Below are 13,959 nucleotides of genomic sequence, written 5' to 3'. Positions count from 1 at the left end.
TTTTTGTAAATATGTAGGACCAATGTAAGTTGATCTATTTACTGTGGTTCTACTGTTTGCTGTTTAAATTTTCAAGTTTTTCTGAGGCTATGTGCACACGTTGCGGATTAGGCTGAGGAATTTCTGGTGCGGATTCTGCCTCTCCTGGCAGAAAACACAGCTGTGGATTTGTCGTGTTTTTTTTGTGCGGTTCGGCAGCGTTTTTTTGTGCGGTTCTTCAGCGTTTTTTGTGCGTTTTTGCTGTGGTCTTCTTGCGGATTTGCTGCGTTTTTTACCCCTGCGGTTTTCTATAATGGAATGGGTACAAACACGCTGCAGATTCACGAAAAAGAAGTGACATTCTACTCCTTTTAAACCGCAGCATTTCCGCAGCGGATTTTCCGCAAACTGTGCACAGCATTTTTTTTTTTCTCATTGATTTACATTGTACTGTAAATCAATTGCAGATCTGCAGCGTTACTGCTCCTCAAAAAACGCTGCGCATCCGCAGAGAATCCGCAACATGTGCACATACTCAAAGGCTATGTGCACACGTAGAAAGATCCTCTGCATTTTTTTCCGCAGTGGATTTGATAAATCCGCATTGGAAAACTGCTGCGGTTTTTACTGCGGATTTATTGCGGATTCTACTGCGGATTCCGCTGCGGTTTTACATCTGCCGTTTTCTACTGGAGCAGGTATAAAACCGCTGCGGATTCTGCACAAAGAATTGACATGCTGCCGAAAATAATCCGCTGTGTTTCCGCGCGTTTTTTTCCGCAGCATGTGCACAGCGTTTTGTTTCCCATTGTACTGTAAACTCATGGGAAACTGCTGCGGATCTGAAGCTGCGGAAACGCTGCGGATCCACAGAGAATCCGCAACGTGTGCACATAGCCTTAATGTGCACCACAATGATTATTCACATCAGTTGAATAATACTATACTATGCTTTGTGTTTCAATACTTCATTATTTTCAAACCTTTTAAAGAAAATTTCTATGTTAAACGAATATTTTTTAATTATTTTTGAAAATTGACATATTACTATCTCTGTTAAAAAATAAAAATGCAATTTTCACACTTGCTACTAAATCTAATACTGAATTTATACATCCTGTTCTGTAGCGATAACTTTTCAGCAGTCATATTTCATATTATCATCACAGACAGGATAACAGTGAAAGATAACATGTATACTGTATTATGACAAGGTCACTGGTAAACTATTGGAGGAGAGATATGTATCATTGAGAATGTTTGCTTTAGTTATATGAAGCAGGGGAAAATGCTCCAGCACACTAAGTGCTGAGAGGGGTTAACTGGCTATTAGTGTTGAGCGATACCGTCCGATATTTGAAAGTATCGGTATCGGATGGTATCGGCCGATATCCGAAAAATATCAGATATCGCCGATACCGATATCCGATACCAATACAAGTCAATGGGACACAAATATCGGAAGGTATCCTGATGGTTCCCAGGGTCTGAAGGAGAGGAAACTCTCCTTCAGGCCCTGGGATCCATATTCATGTGTAAAATAAAGAATAAAAATAAAAAATATTGATATACTCACCCTCTGACGCGCCCTGGTTGTCACCGCTGCAACCGCTATGCTTTCGTTCCTAGGAATGAGCGCGTTAAGGGCCTTCGATGACGTCGTGGCTTGTGATTGGTCGCTGAGCGGTCATGTGACCGCTCACGCGACCAATCACAAGCCGCGACGTCATCGAAGGTCCTTAACGCGCACATTCTTAGGAACGAAAGCAAGGCGGTGGCAGCGGTGACGACCAGGGCGCGTCAGAGGGTAAGTATATCAATATTTTTTATTTTTATTCTTTATTTTACACATTAATCTTAATCCCGATACCGATTCCCGATATCACAAAAATATCGGAACTCGGTATCGGAATTCCGATACCGCAAATATCGGCTGATACCCAATACTTGCGGTATCGGAATGCTCAACACTACTGGCTATGTTAATGACTGTTTTTTGTGCATAGTTATAGTGTGGGTGGGGGGCTACCCACCATGTCTCAACCCCAGGGTGGAGTCTAGGAGGTAAATAGTCAGCCTTCTGAATCATTCAGTGTTCAGTATGCCTGCAGACACGAGCTTCAGAGCTGTGCTTATAGTATAAGCTAATTGCTGAGCCCTGTTGTTTTCCCTGAGGGGGCGGATCCCTGCAGCCAGAAGGGCCGTGTTTATTTTGCTGAAATTTGCATTTGTTTTATTGCGTACCTTTTTAACCCCATACCAACATGTACCGAATATGTATCGTTCTTCGGGAGCTGTGTTCCCACAAACCGATGTACAGATACAGCTTTACGATTGTGGTGGCTCATGCTCAGTGCTACCTTGGCAAATGTGGGTGTCAGCTCTATATGAGAGCTAACACCCTACCGCAATGCCCAGGGTAACAGTGATAATGATGGGCATAGCACAGGGAGGGTACTCCCTCTCTGCTCACATCGGCACAATGTGATTGCAATTTTGTTTTGATGATGGTCTCTATGATGTCCCCAGCTGAAAGATGGCCACAGAGATATGCAGGGACAGTGGCCTGTTAGCTTCTACTTTGAGCAGGAGCAGACACACCACCTCCCTGCCTGCGATGCACAGATCTAATGCCCTGCAATGCAAAGGCATTGCAGAGTATTAGATCACCGATCAGGGCTGGAAAAGTTGATGTTCCATCCTGGGACAATGTAAAAAAGTACCAAAGAAGTTATTAAAAATGTAAAAAAATATTAAAAACACCATAAAAAAACAAGGCAAAAAACTATGCTTAAGGCTATGTGCACACGTTGTGGATTTTGATGCGTTTCAGCAAAGTTTTTGGACACTCAGAATTGCATCAAATTCGCAGTGTAGTGCACAAGCAATTTTTGTCAATGGGAAATTGACATTTGGTATGCACATGCTGCGGAAAAAAAGCGTGGATTCACAGCGTTTTATTTTCTGCAGCATGTCAATTCTTTTTGTGGATCTCCAGCATTTCTGCACCCTTTGACTTCCATTGATTCAATTAAATCCACAGCAGAATCGCAGGTTTAAAAAGATCTGCAGTTTTGCTACAGAGTTGCGTGCAAGAAATGCAGCAGATTGGGAGGAGGAAGAGTATGTGGGCGGAGATTGTGTGTGTGCGGAGAAGATGTGCGTGTCTGTGTGCGAGTGTTTGTGTGTATGTGTGTGCGTGGGTTTGCGGGGCTCTGCAGGTATGTGGGTGTGTGCGGGGCTGTGTGGGTGTGTGTTTGCGGATCTGTATGTAGGCAGGCATCGTCCGATGGGACTACTAGTCCCATCCAGCTATGCCTGCTACAGTGACAGCTAGCCGGATGATGTCCCATCATCCGGCTACTGTGTTGAAGTGTAAAAAAAAACACATGCAGTACATACAAATACAGACAGTACACACACAAACACATATACACATACAGTACATACAGTACATACCCACTAATCACCTAGTCCCTGACGCCGTTGATCACCTGTAAAAAAATAAATAAACTAACAGTATACTCCCTGTTCTGATGTAATCTTAATAACGAGTGTCCCAAGATGATCTCCCATGGAGAGCTGTCACATTGGCAGATATGACTGCTCTCCAAGGGCTCCGGTGATACAATGATGGCAGGTATTCTTCCGCACTGTATCACTTCGCCATCAGAGGTCGCTGTCACTTGCGGCACCGCTCCATGGGAAAATTCTCAGGCAGCAGTGCCATAAAGTGAGAGCCTGAACTCATTGAACCCTCAGTGATAACACTGCAGGAGCCATTGTCTCTTGTAAGTGTGTCACTGGAGGCCCTGTAGAGCTGTCACATCTACTGATGTGGGACAGTTGTTATTAAATGGACTACGTCGGGCCAGGGAGTCTTTGTATTTATTATCGAGGGTGTCGCAGGAATTAGGCATAAAATAAAGATGGCAAAACTGTGTAGTGTTTTATTTCACTAAAATACTTTATTCTGGCTGTGTCTTTATTTAACCCTTTACCAACTACAGGATTAGTAATGGATAAGTGTCTTATTGACACCTCTCCATTACTAAGCCGGCTTGATGTCACCTTACAATACAAAGGTGACATCAACCCCACAAATATTACCCCATATGCCACCGCTACAGGGCAATGGGAAGAGAGAGGCTAAGTGCCGGAATTGATGCATCTTAGAGAGCTGGTGTTTGTAGCCAGGGGGGCCAATATCCATGGCCCCTTCCTAGGCTATGAATATCAGCCCGCAGCTGTCTGCATAGCTTTTTCTGGCTATTAATTGTAGGGGGACCCCACATAATTTTGGGGGGAGAGTCCCCTGTTTTAATAGCCAGTAAAGGCTAAATATACAGCTGTGGACTGATATTCATAGCCTGGGAACATCCATGGGTATTAACCCCTTCCTAGGATATAAATATTGGCCCCCAGTTGCAGGCTTTCCCTCTCTGGCCCAGAAAATTGTGCGGGAGCCCACACCATTTTTTTTTAAATTACACAGATATTGCGTTTAAGGCAGGGGTTACACTTGTGAGAACCTCGCACGAGTCTCGCACCTCAGTAACCGACACTGCCGCCGGCACTAGGGACGAGAGTGTGCTTCTGCATGTATTTCTATGCAGCTGGATGCTCCAGTCCCAAGTGCCGGTGGCAGTACCGGGTATTGATGAGAGACTAGTGTGAGTTTCTCGCAAGTGTGAACCTCGGCCTAACACAGATTTTGTGGGTGTGTGTCTTTATTTAACTCTTTATGTACCATTTTATTTTATGTTTATTACTAAGCATCTGGCTTGGTATTATCTATCTATCGATATATCTATCTATCCATCTATTTATAGCTATATCTATCTATTTATAGATATATCATAGAATCATAGAATCATAGAATGGTAGAGTTGGAAGGAGCCTCCAGGGTCATCTGGCCCAACCCCCTGCTGAAAGCAGGATTTACTAAATCATCCCTGACAGATGTCTGTCCAGCCTCTGTTTGAAGACTTCCATGGAAGGAGAACTCACCACCTCTCATGGTAGGCTGTTCCACTCATTGATCACCCTAAATGTCAAAAAGTTTTTTCTAATATCTAATCTGTGTCTCCTCCCATTCAGTTTAATCCCATTGCTTCTAGTCTTTCCTTGTGCAAATGAGAATAAAGATTATCCTTCTACAATGTGACAGCCCTTGAGATATTTGTAGACAGCTAAGTCTCCTCTCAGTCTTCTTTTTTGCAAGCTAAACATTCCCAAATCCTGTAAATGTTCCTCATAGGACATGGTTTGCAGACCGGTCACCATTCTGGTCGCTCTTCTCTGAACTTGCTCCAGTTTGTTGATGTCTTTTTTAAATTGTGGTGCCCAAACTGGACACAGTATTCCAGATGAGGTCTGACCAAAGAGGAGTAGAGGGAAATAATGACTTCACGTGATCTAGACTGTATGCTTGTGTTAGTACATCCCAGAATTGTATTTGCCTTTTTTGCTGCTGCATTACACTGTTGACTCATGTTCAGTATATGATCTATTACTATACCCAAGTCTTTTTCACATATGCTGTTGCTTAACCCTATTCCTCCCATTCTGTATATGCTTTTTTCATTTTTATTGCCCAAATGTAGTACTTTGCATTTTTCCCTGTTAAAAACCATTCTGTTAGTTGCTGCCCACTAATCCAGCCTATTTATATCTTTTAGAATCCTCTCTCTCTTCTCTAGTATTAGCTATCCCTCCTAGCATTGTGTCATCAGCAAATTTAATCAGTTTACCCTCAATTCCTTCATCAAAATCATTAATAAATATGTTGAACAATACAGGGCCCAGGACAGAGCCCTGTGTTACCCCACTTGAGACATTCTTCCAACTGGATGTGCAGCCATTTATAACCACTCTTTGGGTCCGATCACTAAGCCGGTTATGAATCCACCTAACAGTTGCCTTGTCCATTCCATATTTAGCCATTTTTTCAATAAGGATTGTGTGAGATACTTTGTCAAATGCTTTTCTGAAGTCAATATATACTATATCTACAGCATTTCTCTGATCCACCCAGTCAGTGATTCTGTCATAGAAGGAAATTAAGTTAGTCTGACATGGCTTATTGGTTACAAACCCATGCTGACTCTGGTTAATCACTTCATTCTTATCCAGGTACTTACATACATGTTGTTTAATAATTTGTTCAAAGATCTTTCCTGGTATAGACGTCAGACTCACCGGCCTATAGTTCCCTGGGTCCACCTTCTTCCCCTTTTTGAAGACAGGAACAGCATTTGCTCTTCTCCAGGGACTTCTCCTGTTCTCCAACAATTTTCAAAGATTATGGAGAGTGGTTCAAACATTTCTTCTGCTATCTCCTTCAGTACTCTGGGGTGTAATTCATCTGGACCTGGAGACTTAAATTCATTTATGTAAGCTAAGTGTTTCCTCACTATCTTTCTGTTTATAGATATCCTGGATTCTTCTATTTCCTTAATAGGACAGTGAAAATCAGTTGATGTTACATTTCCTTTCTGAGAGAAAACAGATGCAAAATAGGAATTTCAAAGTTCGGCCTTCTCAACATTCTTTCTTACCATTTCCTATAGCATCTTTGACTTTTCTTTTACTTTTGACATATCCCCAAAATCCTTTTTATTGCTTTTGACGTCTCTTGCAAGCCTTAATTCATTGTCAGCTTTGAATAATCTGATTTGTGCCCTGCAGGTTCTGCAGACAGCATTATATTCTTCTTTAGATATGCCTCCTGTTATGATCTGGTGGCCTTGGAGCAGCATGAGACGTACTCTGGAGAAGGTGGAACCTGTACTGACCGCAAACCCTAACTTAACAACGCAACTAGAAGTAGCCAAGGGGGGTCCTTACACTCCCTAGACCCCTCAACACAGCCTAAGAAATAACTACCCCTAAAGACAGAAACAGGAAACCCATCTTGCCTCAGAGAAAATCCCCAAAGGAAAGACAGCACCCCACAAATATTGACTGTGGGAGGAGAGGGAAATAACATATGCAGAAATGAAATCAGGATTTAGAATAGGAGGCCATACTAGCTAAAAAGAAAGAATAGAACAGAGTACTATGCGGTCAGTATTAAAACACTAGAAAATATCCACCACAGAAAATACAAAACACCACATCTGACTAAAGACATGGAGGGTATATCTGCATCTCCAGAGAAATAGCTAGGCTGCAAAAAATCCTTCACAGACTAAGCTGGACAAGACAAAAAAACATGAAAATGCACAGAACTATAAGGTCCACAGCAGGTGGACAGCAAAAACAAAGCCAGGACTTATCTTAGAAGAAAAGCACAGCAAACAGGAGAGACCAGAAGGGATGTGAATCCTCCAAAAACAATGGACAACTGGCACTGACTAAAGGATCAAGCAAGGCTATATAGCCCAGCCCAAATTGCAAAAAATAGATACACCTGATAAATGCGCAATCCAACTACCGCAGCACTACCACTCATAACCACCGGAGGGAGCCCAAGAGCAGAATTCACAACAGTACCCGCCCTTGAGGAGGGGTCCCCGAACCCTAACCAGAGCCCCCAGGCCGATCAGGACGAGCCAAATGAAAGGCACAAACCAAATCGTCAGCATGAACATCGGAGGCAACAACCCAAGAATTATCCTCCTGGCCATAACCCTTCCATTTGACCAGATACTGAAGCCTCCGCCTCGAAAAACGAGAATCCAAAATCTTCTCAACCACATACTCCAACTCCCCATCAATCAACACCGGGGCCAGAGGATCAACAGAGGGAACAACGGGCACTACATACTTCCACAACAAAGATCTATGGAACACATTATGGATGGAAAAAGAGGCTGGAAGGGCCAAACGAAAAGACACTGGATTGATAATCTCAGAAATCCTATAAGGACCAATAAACCGAGGCTTGAACTTAGGGGAAGAAACCTTCATAGGAACATGACGGGAAGACAACCAGACCAAATCTCCAACCAGAAGCCGGGAACCAACACACCGACGACGGTTAGCAAAACGTTGAGCCTCCTCCTGAGACAACACCAAATTGTCCACCACATGAGCCCAAATCTGCTGCAGCCTGTCAACCACAGAATCCAAACTCGGCCAATGGCAAGAAAGCCACCCAATCATCCTGATCAGCAGACACAAAGCATCTCAAATAAGTTTCCAAAGTCTGCTTAGTTCGCTCGGTCTGGCCATTTGTCTGAGGATGAAACGCGGAAGAATAAGACAAATCAATGCCCAGCCTAGCACAAAAGGCCCGCCAAAACCTAGAAACAAACTGGGAACCTCTATCGGATACAATATTCTCCGGAATGCCATGCAAACGAACCACATGCTGAAAAAACAACGGAATTAAATCAGAAGAGGAAGGCAATTTAGGCAAAGGTACCAAATGAACCATCTTAGAAAACCGGTCACAAACCACCCAGATAACCGACATCCTCTGGGAAACCGGAAGATCTGAAATAAAATCCATAGAAATATGCGTCCAAGGTCTCTCAGGGACCGGCAAAGGCAAAAGCAACCCACTAGCGCGGGAACAGCAAGGCTTAGCCCGCGCACAAATCCCACAGGACTGCACAAAAGAACGCACATCCCATGACAAAGAAGGCCACCAAAAGGACCTACCAACCAAATCTCTGGTACCAAAAATCCCAGGATGGCCAGCCAACACAGAACAATGAACCTCAGAAATCACTTCACTAGTCCATCTATCAGGAACAAACAGTTTCCCCACTGGACAGCGGTCAGGTTTATCAGCCTGAAACTCCTGAAGAACCCGTCGTAAATCAGGGGAGATGGCAGAAAGAATCACCCCTTCCTTCAGGATGCCGACCGGCTCAAGAACCCCAGGGGATTCAGGAAAAAAACTCCTAGAGAGGGCATCCGCCTTAACATTCTTAGTACCAGGAATGTACGAGACCACAAAATCAAAACGGGAGAAAAACAGGGACCATCGAGCCTGTCTAGGATTCAGCCGTTTGGCAGACTCGAGGTAAATCGGATTCTTATGATCGGTCAGGACCACAATACGGTGCTTGGCCCCCTCAAGCCAATGTCGCCACTCCTCAAATGCCCACTTCATAGCCAACAACTCCCGATTGCCGACATCATAATTGCGTTCCGCAGGCGAAAACTTCCGAGAAAAGAAGGCACACGGTTTCATCAAGGAACCATCAGAATTCCTCTGAGACAAAACGGCCCCTGCCCCAATCTCAGACGCGTCAACCTCAACCTGAAATGGAAGAGAAACATCCGGCTGACGCAACACAGGGGCAGAAGTAAATCGGCGTTTAAGCTCCTGAAAGGCAGAAACAGCCGCGGAGGACCAATTCGTCACATCAGCGCCTTTCTTCGTCAAATCGGTCAGGGGTTTAACCACACTGGAGAAGTTGGCAATGAAACGACGATAAAAATTATCAAAGCCCAAGAATTTCTGAAGGCTCTTCACAGATGTGGGCTGAATCCAATCATGAATGGGCTTAACCTTAACCGGATCCATTTCTATAGATGAGGGAGAAAAAATGAAGCCCAAAAAAGAAACCTTCTGCACTCCAAAGAGGCACTTTGACCCCTTCACAAATAAAGCATTATTACGGAGGATCTGAAATACCATCCTGACCTGTTCCACATGAGACTCCCAATCATCGGAAAAAATCAAAATATCATCCAAATATACAACCATGAATTTATCAAGATAACTCCGAAAGATATCATGCATGAAGGATTGGAACACAGATGGTGCATTAGAGAGTCCGAATGGCATCACCAGGTATTCAAAATGGCCTTCGGGCGTATTAAATGCAGTTTTCCATTCGTCACCCTGCTTAATACGAATAAGATTATATGCCCCTTGAAGGTCAATCTTAGTAAACCAGCTAGCCCCCTTAATCCTAGCAAACAAATCAGTAAGCAAAGGCAACGGGTATTGAAATTTGACCGTGATCTTATTCAAGAGGCGATAATCAATACAGGGTCTCAAGGAGCCATCCTTCTTGGCAACAAAAAAAAAACCTGCTCCCAATGGTGAAGAAGATGGCCGAATATGCCCCTTCTCCAAAGACTCCTTAATATAGCTCCGCATGGCGGCATGTTCTGGCACAGACAGGTTGAAATGTCAGCCCTTAGGGAACTTACAACCTGGAATCAAGTCAATAGCACAATCACAGTCCCTATGTGGTGGAAGGGAACTGGATTTGGGCTCATCAAATACATCCTGGAAATCTGACAAAAACTCAGGAATTTCAGAAGAGGGGGAAGAGGAAATTGCCATCAAAGGAACGTGACCATGAACCCCCTGACAACCCCAACTAGTCACAGACATAGATTTCCAATCTAACACCGGATTATGTAGCTGTAACCATGGAAAACCCAGCACAATATCATCATGCAAATTATGCAACACCAGAAAACGACAATCTTCCTGATGGGCTGGCGCCATGCGCATGGTCAGCTGTGTCCAAAACTGAGGTTTATTTTTAGCCAACGATGTAGCATCAATGCCCCTTAAAGGAATAGGGTTCTGCAAAGGCTGCAAGGGGAAACCACAACGTCTGGCAAATTCTAAGTCCATTAAGTTCAGAGCGGCCCCTGAATCCACAAATGCCATAACAGAAAATGATGATAATGAGCAGATCAAGGTCACAGATAACAGAAATTTAGGTTGTACAGTACTGATGGTAACAGAACTAGCGATTCTCTTTGTATGCTTAGGGCAATCAGAAATAATATGAGCAGAATCGCCGCAGTAAAAACACAACCTATTCTGACGCCTGAATCTTTGACGTTCAGCTTTAGACAAAATCCTATCACACTGCATAGGCTCAGGGCTCCGCTCAGAGGACAACGCCACAGTGTGCACAACTCTGCGCTCGCGCAAGCGCCGATCAATCTGAATTGCCAGAGACATAGAATCACTCAGACCAGCAGGCGTGGGGAACCCCACTATAACATCTTTAACGGATTCAGAAAGACCCTTTCTGAAAATTGCCGCCAAGGCATCCTCATTCCATTTAGTCAGTACAGACCATTTTCTAAATTTCTGGCAATACGATTCTGCCGCTTCTTGACCTTGACACAAGTCCAGCAAGATTTTCTCAGCTTGATCCACAGAATTAGGCTCATCATACAATAACCCCAATGCTTCAATCAACATTAAGCAAAGCAGGATTGCCAGTTTGCAGGGAAAATGCCCAATCCTGTGGGTCACCACGCAGCAAGGATATGATGATTTTAACCTGCTGAATGGGATCACCAGAAGACCGGGGTCTCAATGCAAAAAACAGTTTACAGTTATTTTTGAAACTCAAAAAATTGGATCTGTCACCAAAGAATAAATCAGGAGTGTGAATCCTAGGTTCTAAGGCAGGAGTCTGAACAATATAATCTGAAATACCCTGTACCCTAGCAGCAAGCTGATCCACACGAGAAACTAACTCCTGAACACTCATGTTATTACTAGGTTCCGCAGCCACCCAGAGATTAAGAGGGAGGAATTGACCAAACAGGCTAAGGAAAAAAAAAATGGCTCAAAATCTTTCCTCCCTTCTTCTGAGATGCAATTAACTCATTGTTGGCCAGTTGTACTGTTATGATCTGGTGGCCTTGGAGCAGCATGAGACGTACTCTGGAGAAGGTGGAACCTGTACTGACCACAAACCCTAACTTAACAGCACAACTAGAAGTAGCCATGGGGGGTACCTAACACTCCCTAGACCCCTCGACACAGCCTAAGAAATAACTACCCCTAAAGACAGAAACAGGAAACCTATCTTGCCTCAGAGAAAATCCCCAAAGGAAAGACAGCCCCCCACAAATATTGACTGTGAGAGGAGAGGGAAATAACATACGCAGAAATGAAATCAGGATTTAGCATAGGAGGCCATACTAGCTAAAAAGAAAGAATGGAACAGAGTACTATGCAATCAGTATTAAAACACTAGAAAATATCCACCACAGAAAATACAAAACACCACATCTGACTAAAGACATGGAGGGTATATCTGCATCTCCAGAGAAATAGCTAGGCTGCAAAAAATCCTTCACAGACTAAGCTGGACAAGACAAAAAACATGAAAATGTACAGAACCATAAGGTCCACAGCAGGTGGACAGCAAAAACAAAGCCAGGACTTATCTTAGAAGAAAAGCACAGCAAACAGGAGAGACCAGAAGGGATGTGAATCCTCCAAAAACAATGGACAACTGGCACTGACTAAAGGATCAAGCAAGGCTATATAGCCCAGCCCAAATTGCAAAAAATAGATACACCTGATAAATGCTGCGATCCAACTACCACAGCACTACCACTCATAACCACCGGAGGGAGCCCAAGAGCAGAATTCACAACAGCCTCCCTCTTTCCATTTGATAAACATTTCTTTCTTCCTTTTTAGCATGTGTTCATCCATCCTGGTTTCCTTAAATGCTTTTTATTTTTCCCTCTTTTTGGAATTTTTAACGATTGTGCTTTGAGATTCTCATTTTTCAAAATTTCCCAACCTTCCTGGACATTTTTGTCCTTAAGGCTATCCAGCCATTGGATCCCTCCTATTCTCTTTTGAAGTCCCTTAAAATCTGCCTTTCTGAAATCTAACCTTGTTGTCTCAGTCTTCACAGGTCTTCCTCCTCTAGTTATCCAAAATTCTAAAATAGCATAGTCACTACCTCCTAGGGTCCCAGCCACTTTTACCTCCTCAACCATTTCCTCCTTGTTTATAAGGATTAGATCCAAGGTACAGATCCCCTTGTTTTCCCCCATACGTTTTGGAAGATAAAATTGTCAGCAAGAGAGGATAAGAATTTGCTTGACCTGTCAGTTTTGCCTGAGCGAGATTTCCAACAAATGTCTGGATAGTTGAAATCTCCCATGACCACTATGTCATATTTTTTGGAGAACTTGGCCATTTGATGCATAAAGGGTTCATCCATATCTTCAGCTTGCACAGGCGGCCTGTAGTAAATGCCTACAATCGTGTCCTTTCCATTGTTCTGTCCTTGTATTCTTACCCAAACAATTTCCATCTATCTATAGATCTATCTATCTATCTATAGTTGAACACAACTTTCTTCAGTTAAACTTTAGCATCTTAATATCCTCATAGTCTTGAGTTTTGCACAAGAAGGATACCCCAGGATAAATGCAGACCGAATCAGTGTCCAGCAGCAGTTTGTCACCATTTTCTGCATCAGATTTTATCCCCTTTTGGAAATCCACAGAACTTTGCCTATAGATAGATCTATATATCAATCTATAGATCTATCTATCTATCTATCTATAGATCTATCTATTATATTTTTATCTATCATCTATCTATCTATCTATCTGTCTGTCTGTGTAAACATTATTCTTCAATGGAGTATGTAAATGAAGAGGTTGGACAAGAAATGACATCACAATTGTTGTTTTTTTTGTTAAATAATAGATCTTTATTTAGCCTACAAAAACGCATACAAATCTGCATGAAAAAAATTTATGAAAATCCGCATCAAATCCGTGCGGATTTTTACCTGCATTTTCTGGCAAGAGATGCAGAATCTGCACAGAAAATTCTACAGGTATATATCTGAAATGTGTGCACATACCTTTATCATGCCAAACACAACGTGGAATAAAACGTGCTAATAAAAACAAATGTAAATAAAAAAGGTATCTCTGAAAATGCCATCTTGTCCCGCAAAAAACAAGCTGACACACAGCTCCATCAGCAGAAAAATAAAAAAAGTTATAGCTCTCAGAATAAAGCAATGCAAAAATAATTATTTTTTTTTTATATAAAATAGCTTTTATTGTGTAAAACTCAAAAAGATATGTGGTATCGCTGTAATCGTACTGACTCTAAGAATAACACTGCCTTGCCAATTTTACCACATGTGGAACGGCATTAAAAAAAAAATTATGAATTGCTGGTTTTTGTTCATTCTGCCTCCGAAGAATCAGAATAGAAATTAATCAAAAAATGTCATGTGCCCAAAAATGTTATCAATAAAAACGTCAACT

This window comes from Ranitomeya imitator, chromosome 1 (assembly GCF_032444005.1).
Source record: "Ranitomeya imitator isolate aRanImi1 chromosome 1, aRanImi1.pri, whole genome shotgun sequence".
NCBI classification, from domain to species: domain Eukaryota; kingdom Metazoa; phylum Chordata; class Amphibia; order Anura; family Dendrobatidae; genus Ranitomeya; species Ranitomeya imitator.
The sequence above is the reverse complement of the archived record's forward strand: the minus strand, read 5'-3'. Positions refer to the sequence as shown.